This window comes from Castor canadensis, chromosome 3 (genome assembly GCF_047511655.1).
Source record: "Castor canadensis chromosome 3, mCasCan1.hap1v2, whole genome shotgun sequence".
NCBI classification, from domain to species: Eukaryota; Metazoa; Chordata; class Mammalia; order Rodentia; family Castoridae; genus Castor; species Castor canadensis.
Genome location: NC_133388.1, coordinates 85098931 through 85113925, shown reverse-complemented (window position 1 = coordinate 85113925; position 14995 = coordinate 85098931). Strand labels below are relative to the sequence as shown.

Genomic DNA, 14995 nt, shown 5'->3' with positions numbered 1-14995 from the left:
ACTTGTATTCAGTTTAACTGCCCTCTCCAATGAATTCTAAAGTTTTGTACTTTATTTAAATTTATTTAAATTTTCTAATTTAAATTTTGTAAGATAAAATTGAATCTCTGTTCTGCTAAGAAGTTAGGCACTACACACTGTGTGGTAGACTATTAGGCGCCTACTGAACATGGCTCTGAGTGACAGTTGCTTTGTTAGATGCTTTGTCCAGTGTAGACTTGTTTTAGTGTGGTTTTCAATCACTACTGTCTTTTTTTAAAACATAGAAACTGTGATTAGCATCATTATAAATTTATTTTCAATTAAGATCATGTGGTTAATCCTATAATTGTAGTGATACAGATTGCACTAATAGTACCGTGGTCATTTTTTTCTGTTACTAAACTTTAAAAACACGTGTGTAATCAATGTGATTATTCTCCCTTCCTGCTATCTAGATAATCCTCATTTTATAACATTGGATTTTGTCCAATTTTAACTGATTCCAATGAAAGAAACAGTCATGTAAGTAATTGTCAGAGATTATGATGAACTTTAAAGGAAAATTACCCCATCCCAGATGTTAAGCATAGTAATATTTTGAATGAAAAAGGGCTGGAGTCATGACTTAAGTGGTCGTAGAGTGCCTGCCTACCAAGTGTGTAGCCCTGAGTTCAAACTCCAGTACTACCAAAAAAAAAAGATATTGAAGGACCTAGACTCATTTTTTAGATAGTTAAGCATTAGACCCACACTTATAATTTGCTGGCTACTATCTGTATATGACTATTTAAGTTAAAATTAAGGTTATTATGATTAAAATTAAATAAAATGAAAAGGCGAGTCCTGCCTTTAAGCCATTAGTCTTATGTAGCTAATGGCTTCTGGTCAATACCACAAATATAGAGCACGTCTATCATCACAGAAAGTGCTACTAGAAGCACTGGATTAGACTATAAGACTTTTGAGCAAATTTATTCAAGAATTAACATTTGTAGCTGACAGAATGATACACAGCACTCCCAAATTGTTTAATTTGAAGGAGGGAGAAGAAAACAGACTATTATTCAATCCAAAATAAATAATGGAAGACACTAAATAGAAGAAATCATCAGCCAGCTTGGTAAGCTTGGAGAAAAAGAATGTTTTGTGTAACGTGGGCTAACCATTCATTGGAAACAATGTCACATCTTGGTTGAAATCAAAACTTATAAGAATGCCTTTGAAGCAAGGAAGAGCCTCACACTTTCAAAGAGGGGTCTGTGTTTCTGAAATGTGTGCTTTAAGACAAGGACTGTCCCTTCTTAAATGTAGGCCACCTGCTACTATGTTTTTGAAATAGACATTCAGATTAATTGTTATCTAGAGTCACAGGAGGACTGAAGCTATGGACATTGTCTGCATGGATAGCCATAATAACCTGAATACTTCCCATATTTGGAAAATTTCCCCATTGACAACCCCTTTCCCAATACAGAAATGTTGACTTTGATGACACAACTCCAAATTCCTCAGTCTTCCTTACAGGTAAGTCTTATACGTGTGACCAAAGCTCCACCATGTTAGATATATTCACACCAGGCTTGAGGCCAGAAGTAAGCAACCTAACAAAATGGGCTCCCCCACTGTGGGTGGCAGCAGGTGTGTCCAATTTTGATAATGGCAGCCATGCAGTGTTGGCATAGCCACATGCCTGGTACAGACGTGTAGCCAGGCTGGCTGCAGAGCCATTTCCACCAAGGTCCTGGCTTTTAATTGGAGACATTTAATTAATGTCTTCATTAGACACTTCTGTGGTTTGGTTTTGAACATTATTCCTGAAAACGTGATCTCTAGTGTGTTTCTGGAAAACCCCCATTCTTCTATGAACTAGCTAATTCCATTTAAAAAATCCTTTTTCTTGGGGCTTTGGCATCACTCATGTGGTAAATGGCCTGCCTTACAATTGCAAAGCCCTGTGTTTAAACCCCAGTACAGCCAAAAAAAAGAAAAAAGAAAAAACCTAAAAGTATAAAAATAATACCTTTTCTTCTGAAACTAAGCAGAATTGGTATTGGTTTTGTGGTTCCAACTAAGATCCTGAAGCTATAGACAATGATTTCAACTCATGCTCAAATAGTTTTTAACTCACAGTTACTAGTTACTCAATATGCACTTATTGCATGCATTCCAAGCTCTGAATTAAGGTTCCACTGAAGTTTTCAATGACAGCACCTTTGTGAATGGTGGCATCAGGGAGACAGAAAATACAAGTGAGTCAAGTGCTGGACACATCAAGATTGAGAAGCTTCTTTCAGACATCCCAAATCCAGTCTGTTATCAAATTCTGACAATTGTATCTCCTAAATGTCTTTCATATAACTCCTTCCTCCTTTCACAGACTTTTATTCATTGGGCAGAATTTCAGCTCCAGTACTTCTTATTTCTCATAGAAAATTTGAAATTGTGAATTGCTACAGCTATGTGGTTAATGACACCTTGCTGTTACCTGCCAGTGCGTAAGTTCTGAGAACCTAGAAAACACTGCCCTCCCCCTTACTCACTTGAACAACCCCTATTTGTATTTTAACCCCTAGATAATGTTTTGTCTATCTATATACTATGTTGAAGCGTTCAACTTATCCACTTGGCACTAGTTATCCTTCTAGAGCATGATGCCATGTTTTATTTACTGTTGTACTCCAGAACTTGTACTAGTGCCTGGTATGTAAATAGGAACACAATCAATACTTGTTGAAAGAACAAATGACATGTAATTATTTCTTATATTTTCACCTCCCTGTCTAGTCTATGAGCTTCCTCAGAATAGTATGATATTCAGTAATGACTTATTATACACATTACTGGAGTTCATATATGGTATCTGTTGAAGACAATTGGTCAAAATAAAAGTTATGAATTCTAAGAATAGAAACTAGGGCTGGTGACTACAGGTTGGGAATCATCAGGAAGTAGTTTGTGGAAGACATGGGAAGTTTCTCTCAGATCACTGACCGTAGGGAACGTAAGTGGCGTTTGGCCTCAGCTGCTGAGCCTTACAATCCTTCCCTTGCTTGTGCTGAGGCCAGTCATCACACAGGCTGCTCCCAGACAATGTCAGGTACAGAGGTGGGGGCTCCTACAATTAGTGACTTTTGTATGAGAACTCTCATACCTAACATTGCCAGTACTCCTCAGAACTGAACAACAGTCTAAGTCATCTCCATACTTCCTCATAGCCTTCACTTAGGGTCAGAGCGACATGGAAACCTGTTAAGTTTCCCAACATCTATACATTTCCTTCCCGTTTTTCTTTCACAGGTATTTCCCTAAATACCTGGCTTCTGCTTCTCAAAGAATTCAGATGCACACGTGGATGATGCCGTGGGAGTAGACCAGTCATTTGAAGAAAGCCACGGAATGAAACCAGGTAAACCCAAAGAGAGAAGCTTTCAGGCCGTTAGCATTGAGGGAATGGGAAAGCTATTACCAAGAAGAAGGAGTCAGATAAGTAGGAGACAATGAGCAAGAGTGGTACTCCAGAGCAGGCCAGCACTGAGCACTTTATTTCAGAGCTTTTTTTAGGCACTACAAAAGTCAACAATTCACCAAGGAAAAAGAAGAAGCTTTATAAAACCAGTGTAATAAAAAAAAGATACTACAGTTGAGGTCAAGAACTATTTAATTGTCTTTTTATATATGTAATATTAAAGATGAAAAGAAAGTGAATTAAAATAGAAACAATAGGAAAAGTGTATGTGTACCTGTTTAGACTCATAGAAATAACATTAAAAACTCATTTACAACTAAGGAAGGGCACTTCTGTTTTCACATGTGGTATCTCCTCTATTTTCTATATTGTTTTCCTTTTTTAAATCCCCTGTGATATCATTTAATTGTCAAATACACCAGATAGAAGCAGTGTGGGAGTGTGAATGAATGAATGAATATTTTGCTTCCTCTGAACATAGGAATTAATGTAGAAATAGTTGAGTTGGAAAAGATCCTATGCAACATAGGTAAGAGTAGAGTTACTGTAAATCACTTTCAAGAGAGAAAAGGAGACTCTGGGAACGTAGCTCAGTGGCATAGCACTTGCTTAACATGTAGGAGGGCCTAGTAGCGGGAGGAAGAAGGACTAGTAGACCACTGAAAGAAAGATGTCACACTAAATGAAGTTAGGAGTGGTGGCTGATGAAGAACATCACATCACAGAACCCTGTCCTCCTAATGCTGACTCAAGGAAAAGCCAGCAGAAAGCAGGCTTTGCAAAGATCCAGAGAGTAAGTTCCATGTAGGCGAGTTATGTTTGCCATTCTCAATGCTGTGTCCTCAGGGCCATAGGAGGCATTTGATAAATACTTTCCATACAGATAAATAACTGACCTTGCATATAATATGTCCAGGTCATCCTAGATGCTACAAAACATTAATAGAACAGTAAATCTTGTAAATATCACCTATTGTTCTAATTTTATCACCTCCAAAGTAATCTGATTGTAATTGATGTTCTGTGTGGCTCTATGAGGAGGAAATGCACTAACCATGCCATCTCAAGAAAATTAGTCTGTGTGACATTTTTGTTTCATAAGGCAAATTAATATATTAGTATTCTGGGTTTATACATTGAACTTATGAAATTAACATGAGCTCAGTCTTCAGAAACTGATCTATATTTTTTCTGAATTGTGCACAGACTGAATGAATTAGCTTTCTATACAAATACCTGAGACAATAAATTTATAGAGAAAAAGTTTATTTTGGTTCATAGTTTTGAAGGGTTCCAATTCATGATCAATTGGCCCTGTTGCTTTAGGTTTGTGACAAGGCAGGTGAGCATGGACACAGAGAGAGGAAGCATAAGGGGAAGAGACTGTACAATCTGCTTTGAGTATACTCCCCCAGTAACCTACACACCTCTTACTAGGCCCCATCTCTTAAAGTTTCTGCCACTTCTTCCATGGGTTGGGGGACACACATTTAATATGTGGACATTTGGTGGACACTTATCCAAACCATAGCAACTACAAAGTTCTGTTAGAAATGTAGTGTCCCTGTTCCCTCAGCATGTCCTTTTACCCATTTGTAGTCTATATCAGCTTGCTCCATTGGCAGCATTCCAAGACAGCACGAGTAGAAACTACAATGCTTTTTAAGGGCTAGGCTGCAAAACTTGCACTTTACCACTGGTACAGTCAGTTGACAATCCAAGTTCTAAGGTCAGCGCAGATTAAAAGAGTGGAGAAATAGACTAGCACTTGACAATAAGAATTACAAAATCAAATGGCTAAATTTCTAGTTTACACAGTTTGCCCTATGGCCACAATTATTTACATTCCTCCTACATGCAAACTATGCCCATTCTTGCCTAAAAAATTTCACCCCATTCTAACTCAGCGTCAAAATAAAAAACATTATCACCTAAATGTAGACCACACGCAGACAAAGATTTGTGGTCTAACTCTTGAGTGTGAATGCTATTCTAGAGATCTGCAAATTTAAAAGACCAAGCTTTGTACACTTCACAACCCAATCAGAACACTGTAAGAGGTGCTTCCATTCCAAAGCAGGAATAATGGAAGCACAGAGCAATAACTAGACCACAGCAGTTCTGAAGTCCAGCTGGGTATACTTCACCAGTTCCCTCTATTTAAGGACAGAATGGTTCCTTGATTGGAGCCCATTTTGCTTTCTAAGTGGTTCCCTAATCCATTGCTCTCCATAGCTTCCTACACCTGCCTATTAAAAAGTCTGTGGATTCTGCCTCCTAAATAGTTCTTAAAACATCCCTTCTAATCTATGCATAATGCTGTTGTGCCTAAGACGTTTCCATTGGTTTTGAAAGTATTCTTTTTCTTCATCTAGATGTTGATATCACAGGTGTGTTTGCTTTGTGATAATTCATTGAGCTATAAACTTATGAATTACATTCCTTTCTGAATTCTTGTCTTTCCAAATTTCTGTTACCACCCCAATCTACCCATGCCTAATTATTCATTTTCTGCAAATAAATGTACTTTTTGGGACTATTTATTTTTGTTGTGTTTTGAATACCCTTTCCCATTGTTTACCTTTTAACTATTACTCCTTCTTTAAAAATAAACCCAAGTGACATCTTTTGGTACAAATTTAAATTCTCTCAATGCATGTTTCGCTTGTGTGTTCAAAGCACACTGCATGTAACTCTAACACAACATCAATGTATTGCTGCACTTATTTGTTTTTCTCAGTCTTCCAATAGATGGTATATTCCACTCAGGAATATACCATGTAACATGTCATATGCTTCTTTCATTATTATCTAACATTGTTATTGGCTTATTACCATAGTCATATACCATATAATGAAATTTTAGTCAATGATGGACAGCATATAATTCCAGAAAATTACAGAACCTATTTAAGCCATTACAACCATCTTACTTTATGTTAAATGCCCTGGATGTGGTGGCATACCTGGCATTCCAGTGATAGGGGAAGCTTAAAATAGGAGAATTGTGGCCCAGGCCAGTGTGGGCAAAAAGTAAGACCCTACCTGCAAAATAACCAGAGCAAAAAAGACTGGAGATGTGGCTCAAGTGGTAGAGCACCTGCCTAGCAAGTGCAAAGCCCTGAGTTCACACCTCATTTCCACAAAAAAAGAAAGAAATGAAAGGAGTTCTAACCCCAAAGTTATTAGGAGTATAAGGAGGTGGGGTGTTTGAGAAGTGATTAGGTGATAAGGGAAACCTCATTAAAGAGATTAGTGCCCTTACAGAAGAGACACCAGAGAGCTGCCTTCTCCATTCTGCTATGTGAGGTTATAAGAAAAAGGCAGCCATCTATCAATAAAGATAATGAATTTATGATCAAGGTGGGTAAGAATGTGGGAAATAAACATGGTTGGAAAGAAAAGAAAGAACAAGGTAAATGAAGTCCAAGATGTTGAGCTTGGACTTCTTAGCTTCTAGAACTCTAAGAAGTAAATTTCTGTTATTTATAGGTCACTGAAACCTGACATATGTATGCTGTTTCATCAGAGCAACCTTAACAGACTAAGGTAAGTCTGACTCCACAAACATGCTTTCAGTACATGAATGGGGGAAGTAGATTAAGGAAACGTAATCTATGAGCACTGCTTCTGTTAAAAAAAAAACTTACAATCTACCTGAATAAATGAAATATAGACACATGAAAGGTAAATCAAACTACGATACAAAAATAAATGAGTCACAAGTAACAATTTGCTGAATGATAAGAATGGGCCAACTTGGGGTGTAGCTCAGTGATACAGTGCTCACCTAAAATGCACAAGACCCTAAGTTAAATATCTTCCATGGGGTACTGGTGGTGGTGAAGGAATGGATCAGAAAAATCTGTAGAAGTCAGACGACAGAAGTGGTCAGGCCATGTAGCAATAGGGACTTGGCCTAGATCTGAAATGTTAAACAGTATTTGCATTGCTAAAAAGAAAGAAGAAAGACATTCCAGTAATAGGATACTGTAAAATATTTAGAAAGTAATGATTGAACTATTTGGGGTCAGTAAATAGAATAATCCCACTAAATTATATTTTAAGATGGATGAAAATTGATTAAATAGAAAATTTGGCAAGGAAAAAAGTTCCTAGAGAAGGTTGTAAGTTATATTTTAGACATGTTGAATTTGAGGTTCTTGAAAAACACCAAACAGCTGTTTGGGAAGTGATTAGAAATCTATGCATTTCAAGATCTGCAAGCCAGGCACATGTGGACCAATGAAGCTGTCCTCAAAGAGAATGTACAATGAAAGGGCTAACAATCAGACTTTGCGGGTGTATCTAGACTTAAGTGTTAGAAAGAGGAAAGCATGCAAAATGGGAAACTTGGTGGATCTCCAGAAAATAGGATGGGTCTTAGGGAGAGTTTCGAGAGTGAAAGGAGAGAATTTTGGGAATCAAGATGTTGTTGGCTGTGGCAAATATATCAGAGACATCTAGAAAGCTAAAAGGAAAAAAATGCAATGAGTCTCTTGATTCATTTTTTAGTAGTGAAATGATGATTTTTGAGACTTCTATTTCAGTAAAGTGATCAAGACTGAAAATAGTATAGTGGGTTAAGGAGTCATTGGGAAGGTAGGCAGGCAGGCAGAGATCACTGGAGAGCAGTGGTGTGAGGAAAGGGGAGACTTGGCCTGGTGGAGAGTAAGTGATCAGCAGAGCTAAAAGAAGGTGTCATTCTCATGAGAAGTACCTGAAAATGCTGTAGGTAGATGTGAAAAAGTAGGTGTTTTTGTATTTGTGTGTTTTCAGAAAGAGGTAGAAGATATGAGAGAGAGAGAGAGAGAGAAAGAGAGAGAAAGACAAAGAACAATTGGTTAGTGGTCAAGATCCAATAACAGAAAGGCAAAAAATCAAGAGTACACAAAAACTGTGAAGGAAGAATGTCTGAAGAGTGGAAGAAATTTTGAGGTTTTTAAGCATGGACGTGAGGAGAATAAACCCACATTTCAAGACTTCGATTTTCTTAGCCAAGTAGGAAAGTTGTCTGTCTTAAATGGACAAGATGAAAATGGGAGGCTGAAAATCCATGAGATGGGCTGAGGAAACAAGTGAAGATGAATACAAAGCTTAACACTGAGATAAGAACGAGACAGATACAATATATGGATCTATAGAGAGGAATATCTGTGCATATTGTCTGTATATTAGAGATGTGGTTTGTATGTGTTTAAATAATTATAATACATTTATTACAAAATCCTATCACTCAAAAATAAACATTTTTAGGAGATGTTATGATGGATAAACCCAGTGTCTAACTGCACCTTGAGAAGAAGTATGAGCTAAATAGTTGATGGCGTTCAGAGTCTGAGAGACTGGAAGAGGAAGTGCGCCCTGGCAAATAGGAAGGACGTCAGGTTTAAGAAAGACAATGTGTGATTTTAGTTGTCAGATTTGACATAGAAAATCATAAAATTAAAGAGATAGATCCACATCACCTTACACCACTGAGGCTTTGATAATGAATTTGTGATCAAGGTGGGTAGGAATGTAGGAACTAAACATGGTTGGAAAAAAAAGAAAGAACAAGGTGAATGCTGAAACCAGAGGCTAAGGGGCCAAGAACTGTAGTTAGTGGTACAAGGAAGTCAGAAAGAAAAAGAACAAGGAATATACCAATTCCATGATTAGCTGGAAAACTGTATGTTGAGGTATTTTTAAAAAATATGCACATTTATTTTAGGCCATTAAACATTCTTGTACATTTTTTTTTTTTGGTCGTTCTGGGGATCGAACCCAAGCTTTTGCACGTTAGTCAAGTGCTCTACCACTGAGCCATGTCCCCAGCCTTCCTTTGAGGCTTAAAAAAAATTTTTTTTAATCAGGGCTTTGATTTCACAATTCATTTTTAAATGAGGGGTGAATGTGATCAAAGTACATTATATGCATATATGGAAATATCGCAGTGACAAGCCTTTGTACAAATAATATGTACTCTAAATAATAATATTTAAAAAATAAAATGAACCACTCCACAATTTCACGTTTATTCCTCAACTTTTTCTGTGGAGACAAAAAGGAAACATTAACCTCACTCTTTGTCTTAGCCTTAAGCCATAGAATCTTTTCAGGAGCCAAACAATTTCAAAACTGAAACTTCAGCAGTCTTTGTGAAATGTGCCTTTACTTTCATTGTCTTGGTTTTCCATATTGGATTTACTTCATCACTTTTCATTGAACAATTTCTGTATCCTTCTGGAATAAGATGATATTCCTTCCCAAACAATGCTTCCTGCCAAGATATATGCAAGCAGTATTTTTTAGTGTAATATTCTCTGAGACGATCTTGGCATTTTTTTGCTTAGAGGCAGATTCAACTGAAGAGAAGCTGACCAACAGCCCAGAGCAGTATCTGTGAATAAGTTGTACCAAAGTCTGGTTTTTTTTTGTACTTTGCACTCTATCTTTTTTTATGGAGGCTCCTAATTTTCTTGCCCTCAATGTGTAAGACAAGCTACCAAGAGAAATAAGTATAGTAACTTTTATGCACAAACTAAATGTTCTGGGGTCTTTATGAGACTGCATTTACAAAGTATTCTTCCCTGAGTTTTTCGGTGACTGAGGGATGTGAAAGGCTCTTGAGTTATTTTTACAAAATAATGCAGGCAACTAGACAAAAGTTCTTTAGGTGCAACCAAAATGTGTAGTGATCATAGCTGTCAGGTATGATTAGCAATATATCACAAAGTTTGAAAGCAACATTTTAGTATTTTGTTCCACACATTAGTACTGTTAAAATTAAATTCTCTATCAGTTCTATTTCAAATTATTCTTAGAACCACTTAGAAACAGCTTCTTTCTCTGAAATATTTTTTCTGCCTCTCAGTCATGCATAACAGAAAATTATTCTGCATCTCATCCAAGCTCAAAAAAAACAATCCCAGTTTTAAGTGCTAAAATGGTGCCAAGAAAATACTCAGAATAGAAGCCTCAGGACAGAGAGATCATTTTGTTCAGTAAGGGTAAATGTAGTACTACAAGTTAGCATAAACCAAATTGATCAGGTTGTTATTCAATTCCAATTTGAAACTTTCAAGAGCTGGGTAAAAAGGAAGGAGGAGACAACACCTGCAGGAAGTTTTCTCCTGTATCCATGCCTGCTGGTGACTTCTAAATATATATCCTGAGACAGTGTTGCTGGGTATTGTTGACGTAAATTTATTTGTTTTAAAAATATGTTTTCGTTCTTTTTGGCTTCATTTACTAAGCAAAAATATTTGAGTAGTTACTTTGTGCATAGTTTTGTGTTTAAGGGTAGCTGGAGGTTAAGATGATGACAGGCAAGTTTATGTCATGAGACCCCCAGCAGTAGATGTTTGTGGGTGTTGGAAGCCACATGGAGTGGGTAGGCTCAGCCAGTGCATGGTTGAAGAGATCATGCCAAAAACTGTCTCATGCAAGTGCAGTCTGTTGTGTTGCGAGCAGCTGCTGTCAATATGGAGTAATCCTGATCCACCCAGACCCCAAACCAAACTACCAATTTCTACTAGGATGAAAAGAATCTCAGAGTGCTTATCAAGTATCATGAAGTCATTTCCATACTTATCTGAAAACAATCTTAAGCTTGCAGCATTATGGAATTTCAAAGCTAAGCCTATGCTTGAATCCTATTTTTCCAGGAATGGTAAACTAGGGTAGGTGTTCCTTATATACAGATGGTCTATTGGTTGCTGGTTAATTGTGCATATTTGTGAGTTAAAGATAAAAAGTTTGATGTTGAATTACTTTATTCTTACAATCTTAAAACTCACCTCTTTGGAGGGTATATTTACTATTCTCTTTTTTATTTCATCATTATTAATGAAAATGGATTTCTGCCCCTTGATTCAGAAAAGAAAACCCTCTTGGATCAGAGTTAAAAGTAAATTCATCCAGAACTTTCATATAAAATATTCCAATTTGGTAGAAGAGTAAAAAAGTTTTCTTCCAGCTATACTTTCTGTATCCATGTAATCTTGTAAGTCTGTTTTTTTTTTTTTTCAACTTTCTTTTACCTTGTGCAATTGCTTGTGAGCTATCTCCTTTGAGTGTCTCAAAGTCACCTAGGTTCAACTCTCTGGAATTGAACACATTGCATTGCTCTGCCAAACAAGAACTTCCTTCTGCAGTAAATATCTTAGGTAATGGTAAACCTTCCTTGGAAAACTCTTCTGTATCCTTCATAGCCCAGCCTAAATGTCATGTCCTCTCCTCTGCCTTTCTAGCTTCTAAAAGTGAAATTAGCTGTTTCTGTAGTTTCATGAGGCTTGTTCATACTTTTGCTGTTTTATTTACACATCATTTCATGATTCTGAGCTTCACAAATGCAGGGACTCTACCTTGTTCCTTTGCAGCTTCAATACACATGGCATAGGTTTGTCACTAAAAAGGTTTGCTGAATCAATTTACATGTATCTGCTACTGTCTTTCTGTCCTTTGTCTTGAAGTATACATCCCTCAGTGGTAGGATATGTTGATTTGCTGTGTACAGAATGTCATTAACAAGCTGTTTGATTCTGATTAAATCTCTTAATCACCTGGATTTAGTTCCTTCATTTATAAAGCATAGAAGAGATGTTATTTCCTTTCTTAATAATAGTATAAGTATACATGTATTTCTTCTTTTAAGTTCTTTTTACTTTTCTTATTCCCAGCTCTATTTTTCCTCCTCCCAGGCTCTATTTTGAGGTTTGGCTCAAAAGGAGGGTTGAAGACAATAAAAGATTTTTAATTCTGAAGAAAAAGATGTTAGGGGGAGCAGAGGCACTGTCTTCAACTACAGAAAGGACTTTTTGTTGAGAAGAACTGTGTCTGGTTACTGTAGGAGACAGGATTAGGACTAATGGATAAAAGTTATGAAGAAACATCCAGTCATCACATAGCATTTGATATGCATATTATAATATACATATATATATATCTTACACCCAGACTTATGAATTGTTAAAACTCCATAGAACACTCACAATTCCCCCAAATTTGGAGACAAATCAGGTTTTTAACATTTTGTTTTGCCAAATAAAAATACCAAGCCATACCAGGTGTGGTGGTTCATGCCTGTAATCCCAGGTATTTGGGAGGCTAAGACAGGAGAATGGTGAGTTCAAGGCCAATCTGGGCAATATAGCTAGACCCTGCCTAAAAAAAAAAGGAAGAGGGAGAAGGAGGAGAGAGAGAGGGAGAAAATCAAATAGCAACAGAAAACCATAACTACTTTCTGCTATAACCATTATTTCATAAAAGAAGATTTTATAAAAAAAATAGGAAAGTCACAACAAAGAATAGATCCTTTTTGGGGGGAGGAGGTAAGTATAGGGCCGACCTTACAATAATATAAATATATATATGTATCCTTTACATTTTCTCCCCTAACTTTGCTTAGATTTGGTGAACATCAATGCTGATTTGAGGATCAGTAGATCAGCATTTGAGCATCAGTGCCTTATTAAAACTGACATGCCACAATAAGGAGTCAATATATACATATATATTTTCATGAGTACTTTTAATGTGAAGGCTTGTATGGGTCTACAAAGACATTTTTTGACAAAAACATTTTAAAACCTGATATATGGTTATGTTGCTTTGACATTTTTTTATAATCAGAGTTATGTTTTTGAGCAAGTTCCTTGGTTGTGACACATTTTCTCTTTCAATCTCTAAAACAATTCAGTGTGTGTTGGTTTGGAATTCTGAACATAAATATAATGTTGGGGTTTGGTATGGGTACAATTGTAGCTTTATAAAAACCTTAAATAAGAACATGAAGATACCATGATCCAGGAGATCCACAGCTTTGTTTCTTGTTGATACTGGTTTCCAGTTTAGGATCAGCTTGACCTGCTCAGAATCAGGGTCAGCAGCTTGGCTTCCTGAGGGGGGGAATGGGTGCAGGGTTAATGCTGGGTGGCCTGAGATGAGAGCAGAATCTGTCTCTTAGGATAGGGGCAAAACTCCTGCTTGAATAACAGGATCCTAGCATGAAGGCCTAAGTGGGAGACTTTGACCTCTGCAGGTTTGTGGTAAGACTTCTGCAGTAAATTACAAGAAAATTTAATTTCCCCAGTTTATGAGACTCGGTGATTTTGACAGCCTCCAGGAGCTGTGGAAGGCTCCTGGAATAGTAGCATAAATAGGTATGAAGTTTTTACTGTCACATTTGCTCATGTTCTCCTGAATGTAAGATACTTTAACAGAAGGTGCTTCTAGGAGCGTTTTTTTTTTTTTTTTCTTTTTCCTCTAGGCAATTAGGTTATACTCAGGAAGTTGCATATAACATCTTGTAGTCATAAATATAGGGCTCTGACTATCTTCCACTTAAGGACAACTCTAAAAGTATAAGATAAATAAAGCATTTCAAATTAAAATCCTCAGTTATTATTATGCAGTATTACAATGACCCCCTTTGTGAAGGTAAGGAAATTGTCATGCTAAATGACATACTTGAGTTATAGTTACGCAAAGAAGGGTAAATAAGTCTTGTAAGCTGAGAAGTACAGGCTTCCAGACAGACATATCAAATGTTTGAGAAATTAGGAATGTAGATTCATTTTGGGGATGAAAGACCAAGAAACATTTCCTTTTTCTCCTTCTAAATAATATTTAACCTATTATGTGCCAAGCTAGTCTATCACTTTCCCATCCTATCCGCTGGTTGAAAAGAACTTTCACAAACTCTTTCCAGAAATTAGAATAATGATCACAATAAAATCTCACAAAGCTTCTCTAAGCCAGAGGCATTGCCATTTATTGAGACCTTGATGTATGTGTCCTGGCAGCCCAACCACAGAGCTAAGTTATAATGCTTTGCAAGAGCCAGGTGGAAATCCCCAGGATTCAGCCTGACATCCTGGAGACACTATGTACTTGTGAAGAGACGCTTTCTGAAAGCCTGAATCTTACCCCTACACTAAACTCCAGATAGGTCTGTGACCTTCTAAAGTTCTCTTTGGTAAACATAATGTAATAATTTGTATTATTTAGAAATTAAATTCCAAGGGAAAGGGGGAATTTTATTTCTATTATCTCCTTCACTAAAGGAGAGAACAGTGTCCTTATAAGGGTGTCACTACACACATGAAATAGAGATTTTTAAAGGAACTATCTGGGTAATTCAAGCAGCCAAAATTTTCCTTTTCTGTGAAATACACCGATTAGTAAAGTAAGTGTTGGCAAGTGTGTGTGTATTGTCTTTTCTTCTCTGTGGGAGGCAGGAGTGTTTTCTGCACTAATTATTTGAATAATTGCCTCCTTTCTCTGTCTCTGTGGGCAAACAGCCCATGCCCCTGGCTATCTTATTGTTGTGGGTTTGCTTCTCTTCCAAACAATTATAAATTATTTGAACTACCTTATAATATTTGTGCTCAGTATTCCTAGATATGGCAGAAAGTAACCTATTGTTCCCATTTAGAAGATGGAGTAAAGGGTCTGAAGAGTGATTATGTGATTGTCACTGGCGGAGGCAGGACCAGACCTGGCTCTTGTGACTCACAATCAGGTGCTCTTCCTCCCACATGGCACTGTAGAATGTTTTTCTTG

General features: G+C 37.0%; 1 long non-coding RNA gene across 1 annotated transcript in view; it reads left to right on the top strand.

Moving 5' to 3' along the window:
• The first annotated feature begins 947 nt into the window (after positions 1 to 947).
• Positions 948 to 14995, top strand: part of LOC141421300 (uncharacterized) — a 117839-nt gene continuing 103791 nt past the window's right edge. The window contains exons 1-4 of the long non-coding RNA XR_012445907.1: positions 948 to 1506; positions 2360 to 2477; positions 3280 to 3388; positions 6941 to 6997. This is a non-coding gene — a long non-coding RNA (uncharacterized lncRNA). The remainder of the gene's footprint in view (positions 1507 to 2359; positions 2478 to 3279; positions 3389 to 6940; positions 6998 to 14995) is intronic.